The sequence below is a fragment of the Garra rufa genome, chromosome 1 (assembly GCF_049309525.1).
Source record: "Garra rufa chromosome 1, GarRuf1.0, whole genome shotgun sequence".
Lineage (NCBI taxonomy): Eukaryota > Metazoa > Chordata > Actinopteri > Cypriniformes > Cyprinidae > Garra > Garra rufa.
This window is the reverse complement of record NC_133361.1, coordinates 80,520,681-80,545,539: the sequence shown is the minus strand read 5'-3', so window position 1 is coordinate 80,545,539 and position 24,859 is coordinate 80,520,681. Positions and strand designations below refer to the sequence as shown.

The following is a 24,859-nucleotide window of genomic DNA, read 5'->3' as shown; positions in this document are numbered from 1 at the left end:
TGAAGGGTAATGTTTTAAGTAACACTAAATATAGCATTACAACGTTATATTTAATAATGATGCATTCATTTTACATAGCTTGTAAAAACGCTTTAATTGATGTAACAGTGTGCATTGGTTTAAACTTTAAAACTTTAAAACCACAAACCTTTCTTCAGGTGAACCACAAACAGATGAGGAGCGCAGCTTTATGACGTCACTTCAGCAGACCAAAATAAAAGTCTATTGGAGCACAGCTCTCTAGAATCACAAACACATCTTAGAAATGTTGATTATAGAATAGAATTCCGTGCCCACATGATGATGAATTTCTAAAGTTATTAACTATAGTATTTTTCTCTATTTTTTGTGTACTATCAAAACACTATACTTTATACTTATACCTCGCCATTAAATTCACATAAAACTAGTTAATGCTGCTGATTCAACTATATAACTTTAACAAAGTATCTAATAAGAATATTGCATTCATTCAGATCTAGGATGTGTTATTTTAGTGTTCCCTTTTTTTGAGCAGTGTACAATACAAACTATATAAATGTAAATATTTTCAAATATATAAACTATGAGCGTATTTATACAGGCCTATACATACTAAATATACACAGCACGCACACATGTGAACAAAAACTTATTTTGGATGCGATTATTTGCTATTGATCGTTAATTAGTAATTTATTTATTTATCCCTTTAACTGCCCGCTCGACCAAATGGTTGAGCACATTTTGAGTCACTATATTTTATTAAGAGGAGTACCTAACTTAACTTACAGTTTTTTACAGACGCTAGGACACATTTCTCAATACTTAGGTCACTTTTGCAAAACTCTTCACACAAGTCTCCTAACTGACTTTCAGCTTGGCAAAGCAGTTCATTTCACATTCAAAATGCACTACAACTACCAAAACACTTTATTCAGGTCTCAAATAAACTTATTCTTCCAGAACACTAGCAAAGGTTGACAGCCGACAAACACACTTTGTCACCCACAAAACAATGAACTAAAAAACACTAACAACATGTAGCATTACACACTGTTTTCTTGTGTAAAACAAGGAAACATCTGTTTATAATTGCAATATATATTGTTTATAACTGCAATATATGTTACTGGAATGAATCAGACATGATGCAGAATTCGTCAATATTTTATGTTGTTTATTTATTTTTTATTTTTTTGTACTAAGTAATTTCAAGATACAAGAATTTGTATACACACCATCCACTGATACAGATACAATAGTAATGCTAATCTACTGCATTTTTAGATTTGAAATATGTTTCAATAAAATATTGCTGTTGAATTTTGCTGTCTTATTCAGTTTTGCATTATGTTATTGTTTTGAACATAAGTTTAACAGTTTTGAAAACAGTATGTAAGCATGTACAAAATGTGTTGTACGTACAAAGATTTTTGGCAGTTGTTGTGTCTGAGTGAGAAAAGAATTCATGAAATTTGAGAGATGTATTCATTGAATGCATTTTGTGCCAAAACAAAGATAATTGATCCTCAGTTTAGCCTACATAGACTTCTGTTGTGCTCACTGTGTGAAGAGTTTTGCAAAAGTGACCTAAGTATTGAGAAATGTGTCCTAGCGTCTGTAAAAAACTGTAAGCTGATTGAGCCATCTCTACCATCTGGTTGAGCTATGTTATGCCAAAAAAATCCACTAGATGTCATTATGTCAATCAGCAGTACTTGTGACAACACTCCTTCTCTCATGGATGTCAGAATCAAAGAAATCACTCCTGCCATGTGAACTGTTTTTGGTGAAATTTTGCAAGCTAAGCATATTTTTTTGACATATTACACTGTAGGAGCCCTAACTTTACAAAATTATGTTGCTTGTTGCAAAAAAAAAAACTTCAGTATGTTTTCAATAATTTTTCAAAAATTTGCTCAACCAAACGGTTGATTTGTCACTTTATGGTAAAGGTAGAAATGCTAAGCTAATGTTTTCAAATCATCCATTTCTGCAGTCAGAATGGACTATTTGCTGATAAATATAAACTTCTGATCATTCATAGTTATGAATATGACACAGCTATTGTTATTGCCTCATGAATATACTTAGATCATTTCTTAAGTATGTCTTTTTTGCCACTTTTGGATATTTTTTAAGTAAATATAATGAAATCATAGAATTAATGTTTGAAAAACATAATGATCAGTTGCAGATACTTCTTAAATGACAAATACTGGTGTATTAACATTAAAATTTTAAGATTGTTATTTATTTGTTTGTTGTTTTTTTGTTTGTTTTGTTTTTTTACAACAGTTTCTATGGTAAAAGAATGCGCACTCTCACTGTCAAGAGATGCTGCTGAAAAGTTTTACAATCACTAGTTTTTTATATTGTTTGAATGATTGTTTCTAATGTTGGTTTACACTACACAACATTGCTGGTTTACAAAGAAATGTTCATTTATCTAGAAACAAAAATTCTGTTGCACTGCCACACTTGCCGGCGTGTTTTTTGAAACATAAAAGCCTAAAATGCCATTATATTATTATCTTTTGCTGTTTTTTATTTTATTATTATTACTTATTTATTTTTTTTAATGCAGAAAGAATGTAATGTCTTTTGTTTTGTTACTTTTAGTTATTTGAGTTCTTTTTTTTTTTTGGTATTAACAACAAGAAAACATAATTTCCGTGATAAAATGAAAACCTGAAATATTTTATGGCATACTTCAATAAATAAAGAAGATTCAATATACAAAAATATTTTTTTGATTATAATTTTAAATAAATTACTGTTATAGTTCATATTTTCATATTTTCATAGTATAAGTATGAATTCCAGTACTTTTACCATTAAGTGACATATCAACCGTTTGGTAGAGGTCAATATTTAAAAAATGATGGGATTTATAGAAAAAAAAAACATTGAGTGTGGTTATTAGTGACATAAAGACATAAAAAATGAAAACAAAAATTTTTTCCATTGCCTTTTTCTTGGTGTGGCAGTTAAAGGGTTATTGTAAATAATAAATGCATAAAAATATTAATTAAACAAGTTAATAAGTATTGAATAATAGTGATTTGATAATTATATTATGTATAATTAGCTGTTTGCTGAATTATTATTTAATAATCATATAACAAATGCATAAACATTTATTATCATATATATTTTTAAAGTACACAACTAGTCGTTGCTATGGCGACGACGTTATAACTGAATCACAACATTCTACTCGCGAGCAGAGCTAACTTTGCATTACTTGAGTTCGCGCTCACATCCTGCATAGTGTTTGATTGATCATTCAGCACTTTTACACATTCACAGCGACTTATTCAAGTGAACATCGATTATCAAGAGTATTAGGAGAAAACTGAGTTCTCTTAGCGCTCAAGTGTACACTTCCCTTCCAAGTACACCCCAAAATTCAGCACGACGCGGCGTTCAACCGTCAGCCCGTTAATGCTTGAGAGGAGGATGAGGAGGAAGAGTTTGGAGAAGGACAAGGCTACTTTTAGTGGTCCAAAGTCCAGTCCAGCTTTAGTTCAAGTCGACATGATGGCTGAAGGTGCGTTTACTGCCATAACCAAAGACAGCTTCATAAACTACTGTCAGCTCTTGAAATTTAATGTCAACTACAATTATCTTTTTTAAAGACTACATTTGAGGTATGAAGCCAGTAAAGTGCTCTGAGAGGAAGATACAGCGTTGGCTGTGAAAGGAGACGCTTGGAGGATGGTCTTAACCGGTATTGTTATTATTTTCCTTACTGTATTTATCTGGTTATTTCACTAGTGAGCAATTCCAGCGTTATGGACGTGACATTTGCAGTAAAAACTTAAAACATAAAAGTCTCAGAGAATGTAAATGTTAACAATATATTGAAACATCTGTTTATATTTTTCGAAACCCCTCACCATAAAGTTTAGGCATCAGAAAAAAATTAGTCTATACATGCGTTTCATATTTTAAATCAGGCAAATATTAATGCGTTACGGATGTGACAAAAAAAGGACTTGAGTTTTTGGCAGTCGATATACTTTGTAGAAATTCTGCGAATTCAAATGCACAAACCAAACGAAATAATACCAGCCAAAAGGATAAGGGTTGGCTCTTTATGGAACATAAATTATTTATTTTATTTTGTTTTTCATTTTTGCATTTATGAGGAAAAACCATTGTTACGGACGTGACGCCTTTCCGTTACGGACGTGACAGTTCTGAAATTTACACTTGCCTGACTCTGGAAAATCAGATAAAATGCTGTAAAAACTTCAACCGAGATCTATTTGTGGGTCTCTGTTGTTTTTTTAAACCAACAAACACTGCCCTCCAAGACATCTGTATGGTAAGTTTGCACAATTAATAACATTTAAACTGAAATCACCTTGTTATAGATTAGCTTGTGTTCGCGCGAGTGTGGTGTTAAAATGTAACCAGTGCGGACATATTCAAAACTGAATTCGGACATATTGTTTGCTAATGTGGTGTTTACTTCAGACCCCGAATAATATAGAACTGCTAATATACATCATCAGCTGCAATAAATGTTTATTGCATTTCGGAGGTCGCCGGTTTACACTCAGAACAAGCTTAGGTAATTTGAAGCATTGTCCACTTGTTAGTAGTGTTTGTAGTGTATGCCATTTAAACAATGCTTGGCCGTTTTAATCGATTGTGAAAAATGTAGTAGGCTAGGTTGAAAATCATGTCGCTGAATAGAATTAGCAAATAATTACTTTATTGCACAATAAAACATAAAGTTATTGAACGCGGAAGTCCGAATGTGCGAATATAAAACCAACTTTACTGCAGTTTAGTAGTGTGTGTGTGTGTGTGTGTCTGTGTGGAGAGTGACAAAATACCATCGTGTCACAGTGATCGCTTATGTTTGATGCCAATGTTTAGTTTACGTTGGTAAATGCGCAAAATAGCTGAACAGAATAATACCTGTTATTTATCGTCTCAAAGGAAATTTCAGTAGTTATGTTTTACCAAGTTTAATGGCTGGCATTTGGATGTAAGAAGATTAAGACACATCAAATCGATCTGTGTGAAACAGACATCCAAAAAAAGGTAAGCATAACAAACACGGTATTTTCATTCATTGTTTAATGTTAACATCTTTAAGAAATACTTGAAAGGTAAATAATTGACATCATGAACTTTTTTTTTACATAGGCCAACATTTGGACTGATAAGCGTTGAGGATTCTGTTGCAACAAGAGCTCTGTAAAACAGATCTCCAAAAAAGTGAGCATACAGTATATATTGTTATGAACATGGATCATCGTGAAAAAGAAATTTAAAATAATTATTTAATACATTAAAATTATTTGTAGACATATTTACTTTTTACATGTTATTAAATATTGTCCAAATGAAATTATCAAATGATAAGCTAATGTAAAACATAGATTAAGGCAAAATAAACATGCCCAGTATCAAACAAATGAGTACAAATGTGATTAATTAGATGACTTGTGTTTTTTTCTTCTTCTATTCTGCAAAGACTGCCTCTGCAAAGTGATACCTCCCTCTGTTGTCTACTTTTGGGTTGAAAGTCTCAATCACTTGGTCAGGTGTCACCCAAGCTTTATCTTCCATCACAGGTAAGATGTAGACTAATCCCGCGCTGTCATTTTTTCTTAAGAACCTTATTTCCAGTGCCTTCTGGTCTCGGTTATTACAAAGTCCGACAAACTGCCTGAATGATTTGTTTGCCTTGAATTGGACCAAGACACAGTCTCCAGTTTTGATGTTCTCTGCAGCTATTGACTGACGCTCAGATGACTGGTGTTCGGGACTTTCAGCAGATGTGATTTCCGAGAGCTGAAATGTATGGACACCTGACTGTTCTGCCTCGGAGTACATTTTGTGATGCACTTCTCCCCAGGAGACTGGCTCAATGTGATGGATTGATTGAGTGCCTGGAACAGCTGTTGTAATGGCCCATCTCTTATCCAGCTTATGATGTTGTATAAAATCTGTGATTTCGTTGGATGTAATGAGTTTGATGTTGATGTTTGGGCAGCTCTTCCTGGCAGAAGCTACAAATGAAGCCGCATCTGTCACAAGAACTGCCTGTCTGCAGAGGACATCAGTGTTAACTGCATGCTTCACTGTTGCTCCCACACCATCCACTGCACCTTTGCCGTGGCTTGTGGCAAAGAAGTGCCACTGTACTCTTAAAGTTGGAAACAGGTCCTTGAATGTAGTTGACATGAAACACCAGATGAACTTGTTCTTAAACTGAGAAGCAGCTCCATCACTAAATATGTGAATCTTTTTCATTGCAGGATGTTTCGTTTTAATGTCCTCCACAATCTTGGAGAGGAATGTTGCCACAGACCTCTTGTCATGATCCAGGCTGTCACTGACTATGGCATATGACTCTGGCTCTCCATCAGACCACAGGACTGAGGGAAACACGGTGACCTGCTTCTGATGCCAGTGTGCCGACTGGATCTGGTCTTGGTGGGCTGCAGTGTAATTTTCGGCAAAATCCACTTGCAGCACTAGTTTCCTTGTCTGCTTTTGCCTGCAATTTTTTGGCCTGGAAAAATCCACTTTGCCGTTTTTTAACAAAACAGTGATGTACAAATTTTGTAGCCACTGTCTTGAGAAAATTAAGTACATCACCTAGTGTGCCACTTTTTTTTACCTTATTTGGAAGCCCCTCTGTTGTTTCCCATGCATACCAGGACACCCTTATTTGTTTGTCCTCTTCTGGGATGTTACAGAGGGTATGCATTTCCAAGAGTTTGCCATCCCTGAATTCAGCACACTGTCCAAACATGCAGAGGGGACTATCTGAATTGCAGGCAAGCTTCTACAAAATCCTGCGTGCTCTGGAATGCCTTCCTTGGCATGACATTTTGCAGACAGTCCAGGGCTAGCTTAGTATTTTCGTGGTAACGGTAAAGACACGTATTTCTTGGAGTGTCTGAAGAGTGGAGCACATGAGATGGTCGAAGCTCAGCAAATTTAGATTTTCCAATTATAGACTCCGGATGTTCATTTTTGAAGTAGCGGTAAGCCTCTAGAATAGACATTGTTAAATGCCGTTTCTGGATTTTCTTTTTCACTCCTCCCTCTCTGACTGTGACCACATCCCTCATTCCTGGTGCTTGCCTTGAGATGTCATCTCTCTCATAGAATTTTATTCAACAAAACAAACACAAAGGGGCAGGCAGAAATCGTAGTCAAAAAACATGCAGAAAGGTCGGGGCTGGCAGCGAGAATCAAACACGGGAGGGAGTCCAGGAATCACACACACGGGAAAACAAACACGGGAAGAAACGCTCGGAATTACGACCATGAGGAACGATAAGACTTCGCAAGGAAGCTGTGTGTGTGAGTGGCATATAAGCTGTCCATGTGATGAGCTGCAGGTGTGTGTGTGTGAATGAGCTGCAGGTGAGAAACAGGGAGCAGGTGAATGCAGTGATTAGTGCAGTGGCTTGTGGGGAATGAAGTCCATGATGTGTAGTGCAAGAGTTAATGACAGGACGACTCAATTCGTGACAGTAGCAGTGGTGGCGGACACATGATTCATTTTCTTTTTTTCTGCAAGAAGGAACAGTGATGTTGCAATCTTTTTTACAACTGTACATTTTTTTCGTGGGCTGCTAGGTAAAGCTCGGAGTGCTCGTTTTACAGCCTTCCCTAGAGACTGTCTGGTTTTAAATGGTGAATTCTGTGGTGACTCCTGGAGTAAAGCAGGAACCTGCGACCTCTTCAGCAAACGCCTTTTCCTCTGTCTTTCTCTAGCATCTGCTCCTCTCACTGCATCTCTCACTGCATCTCTCACTGCATCTGTCCCTGCATCACTGCATCTCTCACGGCTCCTGCATCTCTCACTGCATCTGCTCCTCTCACTGCTCCTGCTCCTCTCACTGCATCTCTCACGGCTCCTGCATCTCTCACTGTATCTCTCACTGCATCTGCTCCTCTCACTGCTCCTGCTCCTCTCACTGCATCTGCTCCTCTCACTGCATCTGCTCCTCTCACTGCTCCTGCTCCTCTCACTGCATCTGCTCCTCTCACTGCTCCTGCTCCTCTCACTGCATCTCCTCCTCTCACTGCATCTCTCACGGCTCCTGCATCTCTCACTGCTCCTGCTCCTCTCACTGCTCCTGCTCCTCTCACTGCATCTGCTCCTCTCACTGCTCCTGCTCCTCTCACTGCATCTCTCACGGCTCCTGCATCTCTCACTGCATCTCTCACGGCTCCTGCATCTCTCACTGCATCTCTCACTGCATCTGCTCCTCTCACTGCTCCTGCTCCTGCTCCTCTCACTGCATCTGCTCCTCTCACTGCATCTGCTCCTCTCACTGCTCCTGCATCTCTCACTGTTCTCACTGCTCCTCTCACTGCATCTCTCACGGCTCCTGCATCTCTCACTGTATCTCTCACTGCATCTGCTCCTCTCACTGCATCTGCTCCTCTCACTGCTCCTGCTCCTCTCACTGCATCTCTCATGGCTCCTGCATCTCTCACTGCATCTCTCACGGCTCCTGCATCTCTCACTGCATCTCTCACTGCATCTGCTCCTCTCACTGCTCCTGCTCCTCTCACTGCATCTCTCACTGCATCTCTCACTGCATCTGCTCCTCTCACTGCATCTCTAACTGCATCTCTCACTGCATCTGCTCCTCTCACTGCATCTCTCACTGCATCTGCTCCTCTCACTGCATCTCTCACTGCACATTACAGTGTTTGTCTTTTTCTTTTTCTGCTTCCAAAAATATCACTCCTCAAAGTCCTCCTTTTACTGTATAAGTGTAAATGTAATAGAATAAAATAACCACTGCTTCTGAGTCTAAGCCACACTGAAATCAGCTGTGGTTGGCCCAGTTTACCCAACATAAATCAGCTGTGTGTCAATTATTCAAATGTTTGTTTATTATCAGCTGAGATAAATTTTTGATATTGATATTGTTTTTGAAACGATATCATTGCAGAAGCAGAGGTTTTTATACTGTATCTAAGGTTTGGAATATTGTTGGATGTTGCTATTGTGGGATGTTGTGTGTTAACATTAGTTAATACTACAAAAACAATCCATAATTTTGTTGGTAGGTATAGCTTGTCTGTTAAGAAAATGTAAGCACTGTGAAAATGGGTTCACTGACTCCATATTGGGTGAAAACGACATGAAATGTGTAAATGGTATGGCCACAAAAGACCGATGCTGTGCTAATTGTGTTTAGAGTTTTGAAAATGTGACAACTGTTTGGACAAACGCTTGTTAGCGACTGAAAAAAACTGTAATAATTGAATGACAGTGGTGATAAGTTTCTGGATGTACTATACATTCAATATATGATTACCACATAAGATATGTCTCAACTCACAAACAAATGAATCATGTTCATTCATGTATTTCATTCACTTTCTATTGCATTGAATTATCATCATTTCCTGAAATGTGGCATGTGAAATGATCATGCTTAACATACTAAACATACAGTACTTTGTATTTCTTTTATATGTTTGTTGTTTATGTGATTTACAATATTTGATGTACTATAAACTATAAAGTAAAACAAGTCAAATTATTTTATTTAGCACCGCAAGTGGAATTTATTTGATTTCAATTCTCTTTCCTGACATTCCAATTCCAAATCCAATTCCATTCCAGGAAGTGAAATGGAATTTACCATTCATTCTCAATTCAACTCATGAATGGCCCCAACCCTGTTTGGAAACATGTGGCCTAACCCTGAAGATCGCAGAGATTGGATAAATTAATTTTGTGCTTTTTTTAGTTAGTTTTAGCTATATAAGTAAAACTTAATTAAATCCCACAGACATGCCAAACCAATGTACTATCCTAAACACTACTCACTAGTCTGAGCAGGAGGAGCAATCTGACTCAGTGAACAAGCATGCATTCAAGTGTTAATACCCAATGAAACATGAATGCAGAACAAAAATGCATACTTACCCTCATTGTAGTTGGTATCAATTCATCATGGCACGAATTCATAGTCCTTAGGACAGTTAGTATGCACATTCTCCCTGGGAAGAACAGCACTTTTTTCTGCATCTTGATCTACCATGAAAGAAAAACTGAATTTTAGGTTTTATTCAAAACCAATCAAACTCTTTGCACTGTTATGTTATAACATATATGCCCTTTACGTTGCGCAAGGCATATATATATGCACACACATACGGTCTGAGATAAAGTTATCAAATCAACTGTAAACATCTATAAATATTATTCCCTGTCATGCACAAGACTAGTTTTTTTTTCAGAATATTCCTTTTATTATTAGTAGTGTATATAAAAATAATTAAGGAATATTCTGTCTTGTGCATGACATTGAATAATATTTAGATATTTTTACAGATGGTTTGGTAGCTTTATCTCAAAAAGTTATGTTGTTTAATGGATGTGTATTATTTCACACATTGAAAGTTGTAAAATTATTATAAAGCCCATACATTTGTTTCTAAAATTAGGCTATTAAGCCTTGTGCAACGTAAAGGACATATATTAAAGTCTACCTTATCTAATTTGCACAAAAAATTTACAGCAGTAAGCTACCTTAGACAGTGCAATGTGTATCTGCGAGTTATCAACACATTAATACTGAAATCTATGCCATACATAGCTTATTTAACATCACCAAATGAAAACCATTCACATAAACGTAAAAAAAACAACAACATATTCATTCATTATTTAGCTCGTATTTACCACAAGCCAAACGAGTGATGTCATGGTAACTAAACTTAACCGAATGACATAAAAACTGTACACATGAACATATAAAACGATGATGTTCATTCATAACTTTGCATGCAAATCAACCTTTGATGATATAATAGTAAACAAAAGCAGACAGCGTAAAGTTTAGTAACGACCAACGGAGCGAAGCGGGCGTTTTCGCTCAACAACTAATTGGATATCATTATTAACAGCACCCAAAACGTAACCTATAAGGTAATATATATAAATACAGTAACTTACCTTTGATAGATGTGCTGAATAAAATGAACGAGGCAGATCTTCACTGAATGTATTTCACGCTCCGAGTCAGTATGAAAATGGCGACTTCAAACTTCCCGGGGAGACGAAACACGGAAGAGCGCCACTAGAGCGTCAGTGGACAAAAGAATATTGCATCCGTAGTGGTTTAGCACTACCATTGAGAATTAATGGGAAACGGTTTAGGGCCGTTTAGCTAAACTATTCACGGCTGCCGCGCGGGAGGTCCCCAATTCGAAACTGGGTGGAAACAGCTAATGGCTTTTTCCAAAATTGCTTAAGCCAGGCTCTGCTGCATTCTTAGTCAACACTACAAAGGCCTCTTCTGCCAAGTAGTGTTAAAAGAAGAGAGGCTCCCCGTCAGGTTTCTGTAGTGGTCATCATGTTCGCTTTACACGCGAAAGGTCCTCGGTTCCAAACTGAGCGGAAACAGCTTTTTGCCTTGGACGTAAAACATGAATTGTTTGCATCGTCAGACGAGAGATTTAGTAATCTTTTCCTTTATTCGTTTTACAGCAAGCGATCACCAGGAGATTGCTGGCTGTGTACTTTTTGCAAGTTGCCATAGTGTAGTGGTTATCACGTTTGCCTCATGCGAAAGGTCTCTAGTTTGAAACTGTTCTGAAACAGCTGTTGGCTTTTTCCAAAATTGTTTAAGTAGGGATCTACTGCTTTCTTCGTAAACACTACAAATGCCTTCTGCCAAGTGGATTTACCGAGCAGAGACAGTGTTTCTCTTTTGTGGGAAAACATGAAATGTTTGCAAAGTCAGGAGAGGTGTTTAATTATCTTTTCCTTAGTTCGCTCTTCCACAAGCAATCACCAGGAGATTGCTGGCAGTCGTCTCTGCGCGGGATTCCATAGTGTAGTGGTTGTCACGTTCGCCTCATGCGAAAGGTCCCCAGTTCGAAACTGGGCGGCAACAGCTGGTGGCTTTTTCCAAAATTGCTTAAGTAGGGATCTGTTGCTTTCTTCGTCAACACTACAAAGGCCTTCTGCCAAGCCGAGTTAAAAGAACGGTGGATCGTTATCAAGTTTCTGTAGTGTAGTGGTCATCACGTTCGCCTAACACGCGAAAGGTCCTCGGTTCGAAACCGAGCAGAAACAGTGTTTGTCCTTTGTGGGTAAAGATAAACTGTTTGCAAAGTCAGGGGAGGGATTTAGTTATCTTTTCCTTTATTCGTTTTACAGCAAGCGATCACCAGGAGATTGCTGGCTGTGTACATTTTGCAAGTTTCCATAGTGTAGTGGTTATGTTCGCCTCACACGCGAAAGGTCCCCAGTTCGAAACTGGGTGGAAACAGCTACTGGCTTTTTCCAAATTTGCTTAAGCCAGGCTCTGCTGCATTCTTAGTCAACACTACAAAGGCCTCTTCTGCCAAGTAGTGTTAAAATAAGAGAGGCTCCCCGTCAGGTTTCTGTAGTGGTCATCACGTTCGCTTTACACGCGAAAGGTCCTCGGTTCCAAACTGAGCGGAAACAGCTTTTTGCCTTGGACGTAAAACATTAATTGTTTGCATCGTCAGACGAGAGATTTAGTAATCTTTTCCTTTATAGGTTTTTCAACAAGCGATCACCACGAGATTGCTGGCTGTCTTCTCTGCACAAGTTTCTGTAGTGTAATGGTTATCACGTTCACCTCACATACGAAAGGTCCCCAGTTTAAAACTGTGCTGAAACAGCTGTTGGCTTTTTCCAAAATTGTTTAAGTGGGGATCTACTGCTTTCTTCGTAAACAATACAATTGCCTTCTGCCAAGTGGATTTACCGAGCAGAGACAGTGTTTCTCTTTTGTGGGAAAACATGAAATGTTTGCAAAGTCAGGTGAGGTGTTTAATTATCTTTTCCTTAGTTCGCTCTTCCACAAGCGATCACCAGGAGATTGCTGGCAGTCATCTCTGCACGGGATTCCATAGTGTAGTGGTTGTCACGTTCGCCTCATGCGAGAGGTCCCCAGTTCGAACCTGGGTGGCAACAGCTGGTGGCTTTTTCCAAAATTGCTTAAGTAGGGATCTGTTGCTTTATTCGTCAACACTACAAAGGCCTTCTGCCAAGCCGAGTTAAAAGAACAGTGGATTCTAATCAAGTTTCTGTAGTGTAGTGGTCATCACGTTTGCCTAACACGCGAAAGGTCCTCGGTTCGAAACCGAGCAGAAACAGTGTTTCTCTTTTGTGGGTAAACATGAACTGTTTGCAAAGTCAGGGGAGGGATTTAGTTATCTTTTCCTTTATTCGTTTTACAGCAAGCGATCACCAGGAGATTGCTGGCTGTGTACTTTTTGCAAGTTTCCATAGTTTAGTGGTTATCACGTTTGCCTCACACGCGAAAGGTCCCCAGTACGAAACTGGGTGGAAACAGGTATTGGCTTTTTCCAAAATTGCTTAAGCCAGGCTCTGCTGCATTCTTAGTCAACACTACAAAGGCCTCTTCTGCCAAGTAGTGTTAAAAGAAGAGAGGCTCCCCGTCAGGTTTCTGTAGTGGTCATCACGTTTGCTTTACACGCGAAAGGTCCTCGGTTCCAAACTGAGCGGAAACAGCTTTTTGCCTTGGACGTAAAACATTAATTGTTTGCATCGTCAGACGAGAGATTTAGTAATCTTTTCCTTTATAGGTTTTTCAACAAGCGATCACCACGAGATTGCTGGCTGTCTTCTCTGCACAAGTTTCTGTAGTGTAATGGTTATCACGTTCACCTCACACACAAAAGGTCCCCAGTTTGAAACTGTTTTGAAACAGCTGTTGGCTTTTTCCAAAATTGTTTAAGTAGGGATCTACTGCTTTCTTCGTAAACACTACAAATGCCCTCTGCCAAGTGGATTTACCGAGCAGAAACAGAGTTTCTCTTTTGTGGGAAAACATGAAATGTTTGCAAAGTCAGGTGAGGTGTTTAATTATCTTTTCCTTAGTTCGCTCTTCCACAAGCGATCACCAGGAGATTGCTGGCAGTCATCTCTGCACGGGATTCCATAGTGTAGTGGTTGTCACGTTCGCCTCATGCGAAAGGTCCCTATTTCGAAACTGGGTGGCAACAACTGGTGGCTTTTTCCAAAATTGCTTAAGTAGGGATCTGTTGCTTTATTCGTCAACACTACAAAGGCCTTCTGCCAAGCCGAGTTAAAAGAACGGTGGATCATAATCAAGTTTCTGTAGTGTAGTGGCCATCACGTTCGCCTAACACGCGAAAGGTCCTCGGTTCGAAACCGAGCAGAAACAGTGTTTCTCTTTCGTGGGTAAACATGAACTGTTTGCAAAGTCAGGGGAGGGATTTAGTTATCTTTTCCTTTATTCGTTTTACAGCAAGCGATTACCAGGATATTGCTGGCTGTTTTCTTTTTGCAAGTGTCCATAGTGTAGTGGTTATCACGTTCTCCTCACACGCGAAAGGTCCCCAGTTTTCGACACTGGGTGGAAACAGCTAATGGCTTTTTCCAAAATTACTTAAACCAGGCTCTGCTGCATTCTTAGTCAACACTACAAAGGCCTCTTCTGCCAAGTAGTGTTAAAAGAAGAGAGGCTCCCCGTCAGGTTTCTGTAGTGGTCATCACGTTCGCTTTACACGCGAAAGGTCCTCGGTTCCAAACTGAGCGGAAACAGCTTTTTGCCTTGGACGTAAAACATTAATTGTTTGCATCGTCAGACGAGAGATTTAGTAATCTTTTCCTTTATAGGTTTTTCAACAAGCGATCACCAAGAGATTGCTGGATGTCGTCTCTGCACAAGTTTCTGTAGTGTAATGGTTATCATGTTCACCTCACACACAAAAGGTCCCCAGTTTGAAACTGTTTTGAAACAGCTGTTGGCTTTTTCCAAAATTGTTTAAGTAGGGATCTACTGCTTTCTTCGTAAACACTACAAATGCCTTCTGCCAAGTGGATTTACCGAGCAGAAACAGAGTTTCTCTTTTGTGGGAAAACATGAAATGTTTGCAAAGTCAGGTGAGGTGTTTAATTATCTTTTCCTTAGTTCGCTCTTCGACAAGCGATCACCAGGAGATTGCTGGCAGTCATCTCTGCACGGGATTCCATAGTGTAGTGGTCATCACGTTCGCCTAAAGGTCCTCGGTTCGAAACCGAGCAGAAACAGTGTTTCTCTTTCGTGGGTAAACATGAACTGTTTGCAAAGTCAGGGGAGGGATTTAGTTATCTTTTCCTTTATTCGTTTTACAGCAAGCGATCACCAGGAGATTGCTGGCTGTTTTCTTTTTGCAAGTGTCCATAGTGTAGTGGTTATCACGTTCTCCTCACACGCGAAAGGTCCCCAGTTTTCGAAACTGGGTGGAAACAGCTAATGGCTTTTTCCAAAATTACTTAAACCAGGCTCTGCTGCATTCTTAGTCAACACTACAAAGGCCTCTTCTGCCAAGTAGTGTTAAAAGAAGAGAGGCTCCCCGTCAGGTTTCTGTAGTGGTCATCACGTTCGCTTTACACGCGAAAGGTCCTCGGTTCCAAACTGAGCGGAAACAGCTTTTTGCCTTGGACGTAAAACATTAATTGTTTGCATCGTCAGACGAGAGATTTAGTAATCTTTTCCTTTATAGGTTTTTCAACAAGCAATCACCACGAGATTGCTGGCTGTCTTCTCTGCACAAGTTTCTGTAGTGTAATGGTTATCACATTCACCTCACATACGAAATGTCCCCAGTTTAAAACTGTGCTGAAACAGCTGTTGGCTTTTTCCAAAATTGTTTAAGTAGGGATCTACTGCTTTCTTCGTAAACACTACAAATGCCTTCTGCCAAGTGAATTTACCGAGCAGAAACAGAGTTTCTCTTTTGTGGGAAAACATGAAATGTTTGCAAAGTCAGGTGAGGTGTTTAATTATCTTTTCCTTAGTTCGCTCTTCCACAAGCGATCACCAGGAGATTGCTGGCAGTCTTCTCTGCGAAGGATTCCATAGTGTAGTGGTTGTCACGTTTGCCGCATGCGAAAGGTCCCCAGTTCGAAACTTGGTGGTAACAGCTGGTGGCTTTTTCCAAAATTGCTTAAGTAGGGATCTGTTGCTTTCTTCGTCAACACTACAAAGGCCTTCTGCCAAGCCGAGTTAAAAGAACGGTGGATCGTAATCAAGTTTCTGTAGTGTAGTGGTCATCACCTTCGCCTAACACGCGAAAGGTCCTCGGTTCGAAACCGAGCAGAAACAGTGTTTCTCTTTCGTGGGTAAACATGAACTGTTTGCAAAGTCAGGGGAGGGATTTAGTTATCTTTTCCTTTATTCGTTTTACAGCAAGCGATCACCAGGAGATTGCTGGCTGTGTACTTTTTGCAAGTTTCCATAGTGTAGTGGTTATCACGTTCGCCTCACACGCGAAAGGTCCCCAGTTCGAAACTGGGTGGAAACAGCTACTGGCTTTTTCCAAAATTGCTTAAACCAGGCTCTGATGCATTCTTAGTCAACACTACAAAAGCCTCTTCTGCCAAGTAGTGTTAAAAGAAGAGAGGCTCCCCGTCAGGTTTCTGTAGTGGTCATCACGTTCGCTTTACACGCGAAAGGTCCTCGGTTCCAAACTGAGCGGAAACAGCTTTTTGCCTTGGACGTAAAACATTAATTGTTTGCATCGTCAGACGAGAGATTTAGTAGTCTTTTCCTTTATAGGTTTTTCAACAAGCGATCACCACGAGATTGCTGGCTGTCTTCTCTGCACAAGATTCTGTAGTGTAATGGTTATCACATTCACCTCACATACGAAATGTCCCCAGTTTAAAACTGTGCTGAAACAGCTGTTGGCTTTTTCCAAAATTGTTTAAGTAGGGATCTACTGCTTTCTTCGTAAACAATACAATTGCCTTCTGCCAAGTGGATTTACCGAGCAGAGACAGTGTTTCTCTTTTTTGGGAAAACATGAAATGTTTGCAAAGTCAGGTGAGGTGTTTAATTATCTTTTCCTTAGTTCGCTCTTCCACAAGCGATCACCAGGAGATTGCTGGCAGTCATCTCTGCACGGGATTCCATAGTGCAGTGGTTGTCACGTTCGCCTCATGCGAAAGGTCCCCAGTTCGAAACTGGGCGGCAACAGCTGGTGGCTTTTTCCAAAATTGCTTAAGTAGGGATCTGTTGCTTTCTTCGTCAACACTACAAAGGCCTTCTGCCAAGCCGAGTTAAAAGAACGGTGGATCATAAGCAAGTTTCTGTAGTGTAGTGGTCATCACGTTCGCCTAACAAGCGAAAGGTCCTAGGTTCGAAACCGAGCAGAAACAGTGTTTCTCTTTCGTGGGTAAACATGAACTGTTTGCAAAGTCAGGGGAGGGATTTAGTTATCTTTTCCTTTATTCGTTTTACAGCAAGCGATCACCAGGAGATTGCTGGCTGTGTACTTTCAAGTTTCCATAGTGTAGTGGTTATCACGTTCGCCTCACACGCGAAAGGTCACCAGTTCGAAACTGGGTGGAAACAGCTACTGGCTTTTTCCAAAATTGCTTAAGCCAGGCTCTGCTGCATTCTTAGTCAACACTACAAAAGCCTCTTCTGCCAAGTAGTGTTAAAAGAAGAGAGGCTCCCCGTCAGGTTTCTGTAGTGGTCATCACGTTCGCTTTACACGCGAAAGGTCCTCGGTTCCAAACTGAGCGGAAACAGCTTTTTGCCTTGGACGTAAAACATTAATTGTTTGCATCGTCAGACGAGAGATTTAGTAGTCTTTTCCTTTATAGGTTTTTCAACAAGCGATCACCACGAGATTGCTGGCTGTCTTCTCTGCACAAGTTTCTGTAGTGTAATGGTTATCACATTCACCTCACATACGAAATGTCTCCAGTTTAAAACTGTGCTGAAACAGCTGTTGGCTTTTTCCAAAATTGTTTAAGTAGGGATCTACTGCTTTCTTCGTAAACAATACAATTGCCTTCTGCCAAGTGGATTTACCGAGCAGAGACAGTGTTTCTCTTTTGTGGGAAAACATGAAATGTTTGCAAAGTCAGGTGAGGTGTTTAATTATCTTTTCCTTAGTTCGCTCTTCGACAAGCGATCACCAGGAGATTGCTGGCAGTCATCGCTGCACAGGATTCCATAGTGTAGTGGTTGTCACGTTCGCCTCATGCGAAAGGTCCCCAGTTCGAAACTGGGCGGCAACAGCTGGTGGCTTTTTCCAAAATTGCTTAAGTAGGGATCTGTTGCTTTCTTCGTCAACACTACAAAAGCCTTCTGCCAAGCCGAGTTAAAAGAACGGTGGATTCTAATTAAGTTTCTGTAGTGTAGTGGTCATCACGTTCGCCTAACACGCGAAAACTCCTCGGTTCGAAACCGAGCAGAAACAGTGTTTCTCTTTTGTGGGTAAACATGAACTGTTTGCAAAGTCAGGGGAGGGATTTAGTTATCTTTTCCTTTATTCGTTTTACAGCAAGCGATCACCAGGAGATTGCTGGCTGTGTACTTTCAAGTTTCCATAGTGTAGTGGTTATCACGTTCGCCTCACACGCGAAAGGTCCCCAGTTCGAAACTGGGTGGAAACAGCTACTGGCTTTTTCCAAAATTGCTTAAGCCAGGCTCTGCTGCATTCTTAGTCAACACTACAAAGGCCTCTTCTGCCAAGTAGTGTTAAAAGAAGAGAGGCTCCCCGTCAGGTTTCTGTAGTGGTCATCACGTTCGCTTTACACGTGAAAGGTCCTCGGTTCCAAACTGAGCGGAAACAGCTTTTTGCCTTGGACGTAAAACATTAATTGTTTGCATCGTCAGACGAGAGATTTAGTAATCTTTTCCTTTATAGGTTTTTCAACAAGCGATCACCACGAGATTGCTGGCTGTCTTCTCTGCACAAGTTTCTGTAGTGTAATGGTTATCACATTCACCTCACATACGAAAGGTCCCCAGTTTAAAACTGTGCTGAAACAGCTGTTGGCTTTTTCCAAAATTGTTTAAGTGGGGATCTACTGCTTTCTTCGTAAACACTACAAATGCCTTCTGCCAAGTGGATTTACCGAGCAGAAACAGAGTTTCTCTTTTGTGGGAAAACATGAAATGTTTGCAAAGTCAGGTGAGGTGTTTAATTATCTTTTCCTTAGTTCGCTCTTCCACAAGCGATCACCAGGAGATTGCTGGCAGTCTTCTCTGTGAAGGATTCCATAGTGTAGTGGTTGTCACGTTTGCCGCATGCGAAAGGTCCCCAGTTCGAAACTTGGTGGTAACAGCTGGTGGCTTTTTCCAAAATTGCTTAAGTAGGGATCTGTTGCTTTCTTCGTCAACACTACAAAGGCCTTCTGCCAAGCCGAGTTAAAAGAACGGTGGATCATTATCAAGTTTCTGTAGTGTAGTGGCCATCACGTTCGCCTAACACGCGAAAGGTCCTCGGTTCGAAACCGAGCAGAAACAGTGTTTCTCTTTCGTGGGTAAACATGAACTGTTTGCAAAGTCAGGGGAGGGATTTAGTTATCTTTACCTTTATTCGTTTTACAGCAAGCGATCACCAGGAGATTGCTGGCTGTGTTCTTTTTACAAGTTTCCATAGTGTAGTGGTTATCACGTTCGCCTCACACGCGAAAGGTCCCGAGTTCGAAACTGGGTGGAAACAGCTACTGGCTTTTTCCAAAATTGCTTAAGCCAGGCTCTGCTGCATTCTTAGTCAACACTACAAAGGCCTCTTCTGCCAAGTAGTGTTAAAAGAAGAGAGGCTCCCCGTCAGGTTTCTGTAGTGGTCATCACGTTCGCTTTACACGCGAAAGGTCCTCGGTTCCAAACTGAGCGGAAACAGCTTTTTGCCTTGGACGTAAAACATTAATTGTTTGCATCGTCAGACAAGAGATTTAGTAATCTTTTCCTTTATAGGTTTTTCAACAAGCGATCACCACGAGATTGCTGGCTGTCTTCTCTGCACAAGTTTCTGTAGTGTAATGGTTATCACATTCTCCTCACATACGAAAGGTCCCCAGTTTAAAACTGTTCTGAAACAGCTGTTGTCTTTTTCCAAAATTGTTTAAGTAGGGATCTACTGCTTTCTTCTTAAACACTACAAATGCCTTCTGCCAAGTGGATTTACCGAGCAGAGACAGTGTTTCTCTTTTGTGGGAAAAAATGAAATGTTTACAAAGTCAGGTGAGGTGTTTAATTATCTTTTCCTTAGTTCGCTCTTCCACAAGCGATCACCAGGAGATTGCTGGCAGTCATCTCTGCACGGGATTCCATAGTGTAGTGGTCATCACGTTCGCCTAAAGGTCCTCGGTTCGAAACCGAGCAGAAACAGTGTTTCTCTTTCGTGGGTAAACATGAACTGTTTGCAAAGTCAGGGGAGGGATTTAGTTATCTTTACCTTTATTCGTTTTACAGCAAGCGATCACCAGGAGATTGCTGGCTGTGTTCTTTTTACAAGTTTCCATAGTGTAGTGGTTATCACGTTCGCCTCACACGCGAAAGGTCCCCAGTTCGAAACTGGGTGGAAACAGCTACTGGCTTTTTCCAAAATTGCTTAAGCCAGGCTCTGCTGCATTCTTAGTCAACACTACAAAGGCCTCTTCTGCCAAGTAGTGTTAAAAGAAGAGAGGCTCCCCGTCAGGTTTCTGTAGTGGTCATCACGTTCGCTTTACACGCGAAAGGTCCTCGGTTCCAAACTGAGCGGAAACAGCTTTTTGCCTTGGACGTAAAACATTAATTGTTTGCATCGTCAGACAAGAGATTTAGTAATCTTTTCCTTTATAGGTTTTTCAACAAGCGATCACCACGAGATTGCTGGCTGTCTTCTCTGCACAAGTTTCTGTAGTGTAATGGTTATCACATTCTCCTCACATACGAAAGGTCCCCAGTTTAAAACTGTTCTGAAACAGCTGTTGTCTTTTTCCAAAATTGTTTAAGTAGGGATCTACTGCTTTCTTCTTAAACACTACAAATGCCTTCTGCCAAGTGGATTTACCGAGCAGAGACAGTGTTTCTCTTTTGTGGGAAAAAATGAAATGTTTACAAAGTCAGGTGAGGTGTTTAATTATCTTTTCCTTAGTTCGCTCTTCCACAAGCGATCACCAGGAGATTGCTGGCAGTCATCTCTGCACGGGATTCCATAGTGTAGTGGTCATCACGTTCGCCTAAAGGTCCTCGGTTCGAAACCGAGCAGAAACAGTGTTTCTCTTTCGTGGGTAAACATGAACTGTTTGCAAAGTCAGGGGAGGGATTTAGTTATCTTTTCCTTTATTCGTTTTACAGCAAGCGATCACCAGGAGATTGCTGGCTGTTTTCTTTTTGCAAGTGTCCATAGTGTAGTGGTTATCACGTTCTCCTCACACGCGAAAGGTCCCCAGTTTTCGAAACTGGGTGGAAACAGCTAATGGCTTTTTCCAAAATTACTTAAACCAGGCTCTGCTGCATTCTTAGTCAACACTACAAAGGCCTCTTCTGCCAAGTAGTGTTAAAAGAAGAGAGGCTCCCCGTCAGGTTTCTGTAGTGGTCATCACGTTCGCTTTACACGCGAAAGGTCCTCGGTTCCAAACTGAGCGGAAACAGCTTTTTGCCTTGGACGTAAAACATTAATTGTTTGCATCGTCAGACGAGAGATTTAGTAATCTTTTCCTTTATAGGTTTTTCAACAAGCAATCACCACGAGATTGCTGGCTGTCTTCTCTGCACAAGTTTCTGTAGTGTAATGGTTATCACATTCACCTCACATACGAAATGTCCCCAGTTTAAAACTGTGCTGAAACAGCTGTTGGCTTTTTCCAAAATTGTTTAAGTAGGGATCTACTGCTTTCTTCGTAAACACTACAAATGCCTTCTGCCAAGTGAATTTACCGAGCAGAAACAGAGTTTCTCTTTTGTGGGAAAACATGAAATGTTTGCAAAGTCAGGTGAGGTGTTTAATTATCTTTTCCTTAGTTCGCTCTTCCACAAGCGATCACCAGGAGATTGCTGGCAGTCTTCTCTGCGAAGGATTCCATAGTGTAGTGGTTGTCACGTTTGCCGCATGCGAAAGGTCCCCAGTTCGAAACTTGGTGGTAACAGCTGGTGGCTTTTTCCAAAATTGCTTAAGTAGGGATCTGTTGCTTTCTTCGTCAACACTACAAAGGCCTTCTGCCAAGCCGAGTTAAAAGAACGGTGGATCGTAATCAAGTTTCTGTAGTGTAGTGGTCATCACCTTCGCCTAACACGCGAAAGGTCCTCGGTTCGAAACCGAGCAGAAACAGTGTTTCTCTTTCGTGGGTAAACATGAACTGTTTGCAAAGTCAGGGGAGGGATTTAGTTATCTTTTCCTTTATTCGTTTTACAGCAAGCGATCACCAGGAGATTGCTGGCTGTGTACTTTTTGCAAGTTTCCATAGTGTAGTGGTTATCACGTTCGCCTCACACGCGAAAGGTCCCCAGTTCGAAACTGGGTGGAAACAGCTACTGGCTTTTTCCAAAATTGCTTAAACCAGGCTCTGATGCATTCTTAGTCAACACTACAAAAGCCTCTTCTGCCAAGTAGTGTTAAAAGAAGAGAGGCTCCCCGTCAGGTTTCTGTAGTGGTCATCACGTTCGCTTTACACGCGAAAGGTCCTCGGTTCCAAACTGAGCGGAAACAGCTTTTTGCCTTGGACGTAAAACATTAATTGTTTGCATCGTCAGACGAGAGATTTAGTAGTCTTTTCCTTTATAGGTTTTTCAACAAGCGATCACCACGAGATTGCTGGCTGTCTTCTCTGCACAAGATTCTGTAGTGTAATGGTTATCACATTCACCTCACATACGAAATGTCCCCAGTTTAAAACTGTGCTGAAACAGCTGTTGGCTTTTTCCAAAATTGTTTAAGTAGGGATCTACTGCTTTCTTCGTAAACAATACAATTGCCTTCTGCCAAGTGGATTTACCGAGCAGAGACAGTGTTTCTCTTTTTTGGGAAAACATGAAATGTTTGCAAAGTCAGGTGAGGTGTTTAATTATCTTTTCCTTAGTTCGCTCTTCCACAAGCGATCACCAGGAGATTGCTGGCAGTCATCTCTGCACGGGATTCCATAGTGCAGTGGTTGTCACGTTCGCCTCATGCGAAAGGTCCCCAGTTCGAAACTGGGCGGCAACAGCTGGTGGCTTTTTCCAAAATTGCTTAAGTAGGGATCTGTTGCTTTCTTCGTCAACACTACAAAGGCCTTCTGCCAAGCCGAGTTAAAAGAACGGTGGATCATAAGCAAGTTTCTGTAGTGTAGTGGTCATCACGTTCGCCTAACAAGCGAAAGGTCCTAGGTTCGAAACCGAGCAGAAACAGTGTTTCTCTTTCGTGGGTAAACATGAACTGTTTGCAAAGTCAGGGGAGGGATTTAGTTATCTTTTCCTTTATTCGTTTTACAGCAAGCGATCACCAGGAGATTGCTGGCTGTGTACTTTCAAGTTTCCATAGTGTAGTGGTTATCACGTTCGCCTCACACGCGAAAGGTCACCAGTTCGAAACTGGGTGGAAACAGCTACTGGCTTTTTCCAAAATTGCTTAAGCCAGGCTCTGCTGCATTCTTAGTCAACACTACAAAAGCCTCTTCTGCCAAGTAGTGTTAAAAGAAGAGAGGCTCCCCGTCAGGTTTCTGTAGTGGTCATCACGTTCGCTTTACACGCGAAAGGTCCTCGGTTCCAAACTGAGCGGAAACAGCTTTTTGCCTTGGACGTAAAACATTAATTGTTTGCATCGTCAGACGAGAGATTTAGTAGTCTTTTCCTTTATAGGTTTTTCAACAAGCGATCACCACGAGATTGCTGGCTGTCTTCTCTGCACAAGTTTCTGTAGTGTAATGGTTATCACATTCACCTCACATACGAAATGTCTCCAGTTTAAAACTGTGCTGAAACAGCTGTTGGCTTTTTCCAAAATTGTTTAAGTAGGGATCTACTGCTTTCTTCGTAAACAATACAATTGCCTTCTGCCAAGTGGATTTACCGAGCAGAGACAGTGTTTCTCTTTTGTGGGAAAACATGAAATGTTTGCAAAGTCAGGTGAGGTGTTTAATTATCTTTTCCTTAGTTCGCTCTTCGACAAGCGATCACCAGGAGATTGCTGGCAGTCATCGCTGCACAGGATTCCATAGTGTAGTGGTTGTCACGTTCGCCTCATGCGAAAGGTCCCCAGTTCGAAACTGGGCGGCAACAGCTGGTGGCTTTTTCCAAAATTGCTTAAGTAGGGATCTGTTGCTTTCTTCGTCAACACTACAAAAGCCTTCTGCCAAGCCGAGTTAAAAGAACGGTGGATTCTAGTTAAGTTTCTGTAGTGTAGTGGTCATCACGTTCGCCTAACACGCGAAAACTCCTCGGTTCGAAACCGAGCAGAAACAGTGTTTCTCTTTTGTGGGTAAACATGAACTGTTTGCAAAGTCAGGGGAGGGATTTAGTTATCTTTTCCTTTATTCGTTTTACAGCAAGCGATCACCAGGAGATTGCTGGCTGTTTTCTTTTTGCAAGTGTCCATAGTGTAGTGGTTATCACGTTCTCCTCACACGAGAAAGGTCCCCAGTTCGAAACTGGGTGGAAACAGCTAATGGCTTTTTCCAAAATTACTTAAACCAGGCTCTGCTGCATTCTTAGTCAACACTACAAAGGCCTCTTCTGCCAAGTAGTGTTAAAAGAAGAGAGCCTCCCCGTCAGGTTTCTCTAGTGGTCATCACGTTCGCTTTACACGCGAAAGGTCCTCGGTTCCAAACTGAGCGGAAACAGCTTTTTGCCTTGGACGTAAAACATGAACTGTTTGCAAAGTCAGGGGAGGGATTTAGTTATCTTTTCCTTTATTCGTTTTACAGCAAGCGATCACCAGGAGATTGCTGGCTGTGTACTTTCAAGTTTCCATAGTGTAGTGGTTATCACGTTCGCCTCACACGCGAAAGGTCCCCAGTTCGAAACTGGGTGGAAACAGCTACTGGCTTTTTCCAAAATTGCTTAAGCCAGGCTCTGCTGCATTCTTAGTCAACACTACAAAGGCCTCTTCTGCCAAGTAGTGTTAAAAGAAGAGAGGCTCCCCGTCAGGTTTCTGT

At 40.8% G+C, this 24,859-nt stretch overlaps 13 non-coding genes across 13 annotated transcripts; all 13 read left to right on the top strand.

The window, feature by feature from the left end:
• The first annotated feature begins 12,003 nt into the window (after window positions 1-12,003).
• On the top strand, window positions 12,004-12,076 carry trnav-aac (transfer RNA valine (anticodon AAC)). The gene has a single exon. It is a non-coding gene; the product is annotated as a tRNA-Val (tRNA).
• A 979-nt stretch (window positions 12,077-13,055) lies between these two features.
• On the top strand, window positions 13,056-13,128 carry trnav-aac (transfer RNA valine (anticodon AAC)). The gene has a single exon. It is a non-coding gene; the product is annotated as a tRNA-Val (tRNA).
• A 982-nt stretch (window positions 13,129-14,110) lies between these two features.
• trnav-aac (transfer RNA valine (anticodon AAC)) lies at window positions 14,111-14,183 on the top strand. Its single transcript has one exon. It is a non-coding gene; the product is annotated as a tRNA-Val (tRNA).
• Window positions 14,184-16,036: 1,853 nt separating this feature from the next.
• trnav-aac (transfer RNA valine (anticodon AAC)) lies at window positions 16,037-16,109 on the top strand. The gene has a single exon. It is a non-coding gene; the product is annotated as a tRNA-Val (tRNA).
• Window positions 16,110-16,235: 126 nt separating this feature from the next.
• trnav-cac (transfer RNA valine (anticodon CAC)) lies at window positions 16,236-16,308 on the top strand. Its single transcript has one exon. It is a non-coding gene; the product is annotated as a tRNA-Val (tRNA).
• A 783-nt stretch (window positions 16,309-17,091) lies between these two features.
• On the top strand, window positions 17,092-17,164 carry trnav-aac (transfer RNA valine (anticodon AAC)). Its single transcript has one exon. It is a non-coding gene; the product is annotated as a tRNA-Val (tRNA).
• Window positions 17,165-18,339: 1,175 nt separating this feature from the next.
• On the top strand, window positions 18,340-18,412 carry trnav-cac (transfer RNA valine (anticodon CAC)). Its single transcript has one exon. It is a non-coding gene; the product is annotated as a tRNA-Val (tRNA).
• Window positions 18,413-19,195: 783 nt separating this feature from the next.
• trnav-aac (transfer RNA valine (anticodon AAC)) lies at window positions 19,196-19,268 on the top strand. Its single transcript has one exon. It is a non-coding gene; the product is annotated as a tRNA-Val (tRNA).
• A 993-nt stretch (window positions 19,269-20,261) lies between these two features.
• trnav-cac (transfer RNA valine (anticodon CAC)) lies at window positions 20,262-20,334 on the top strand. Its single transcript has one exon. It is a non-coding gene; the product is annotated as a tRNA-Val (tRNA).
• A 1,652-nt stretch (window positions 20,335-21,986) lies between these two features.
• trnav-aac (transfer RNA valine (anticodon AAC)) lies at window positions 21,987-22,059 on the top strand. Its single transcript has one exon. It is a non-coding gene; the product is annotated as a tRNA-Val (tRNA).
• Window positions 22,060-22,185: 126 nt separating this feature from the next.
• On the top strand, window positions 22,186-22,258 carry trnav-cac (transfer RNA valine (anticodon CAC)). The gene has a single exon. It is a non-coding gene; the product is annotated as a tRNA-Val (tRNA).
• Window positions 22,259-23,041: 783 nt separating this feature from the next.
• On the top strand, window positions 23,042-23,114 carry trnav-aac (transfer RNA valine (anticodon AAC)). The gene has a single exon. It is a non-coding gene; the product is annotated as a tRNA-Val (tRNA).
• Window positions 23,115-24,667: 1,553 nt separating this feature from the next.
• Window positions 24,668-24,740, top strand: trnav-cac (transfer RNA valine (anticodon CAC)). Its single transcript has one exon. It is a non-coding gene; the product is annotated as a tRNA-Val (tRNA).
• The last annotated feature ends 119 nt before the right edge of the window (window positions 24,741-24,859 follow it).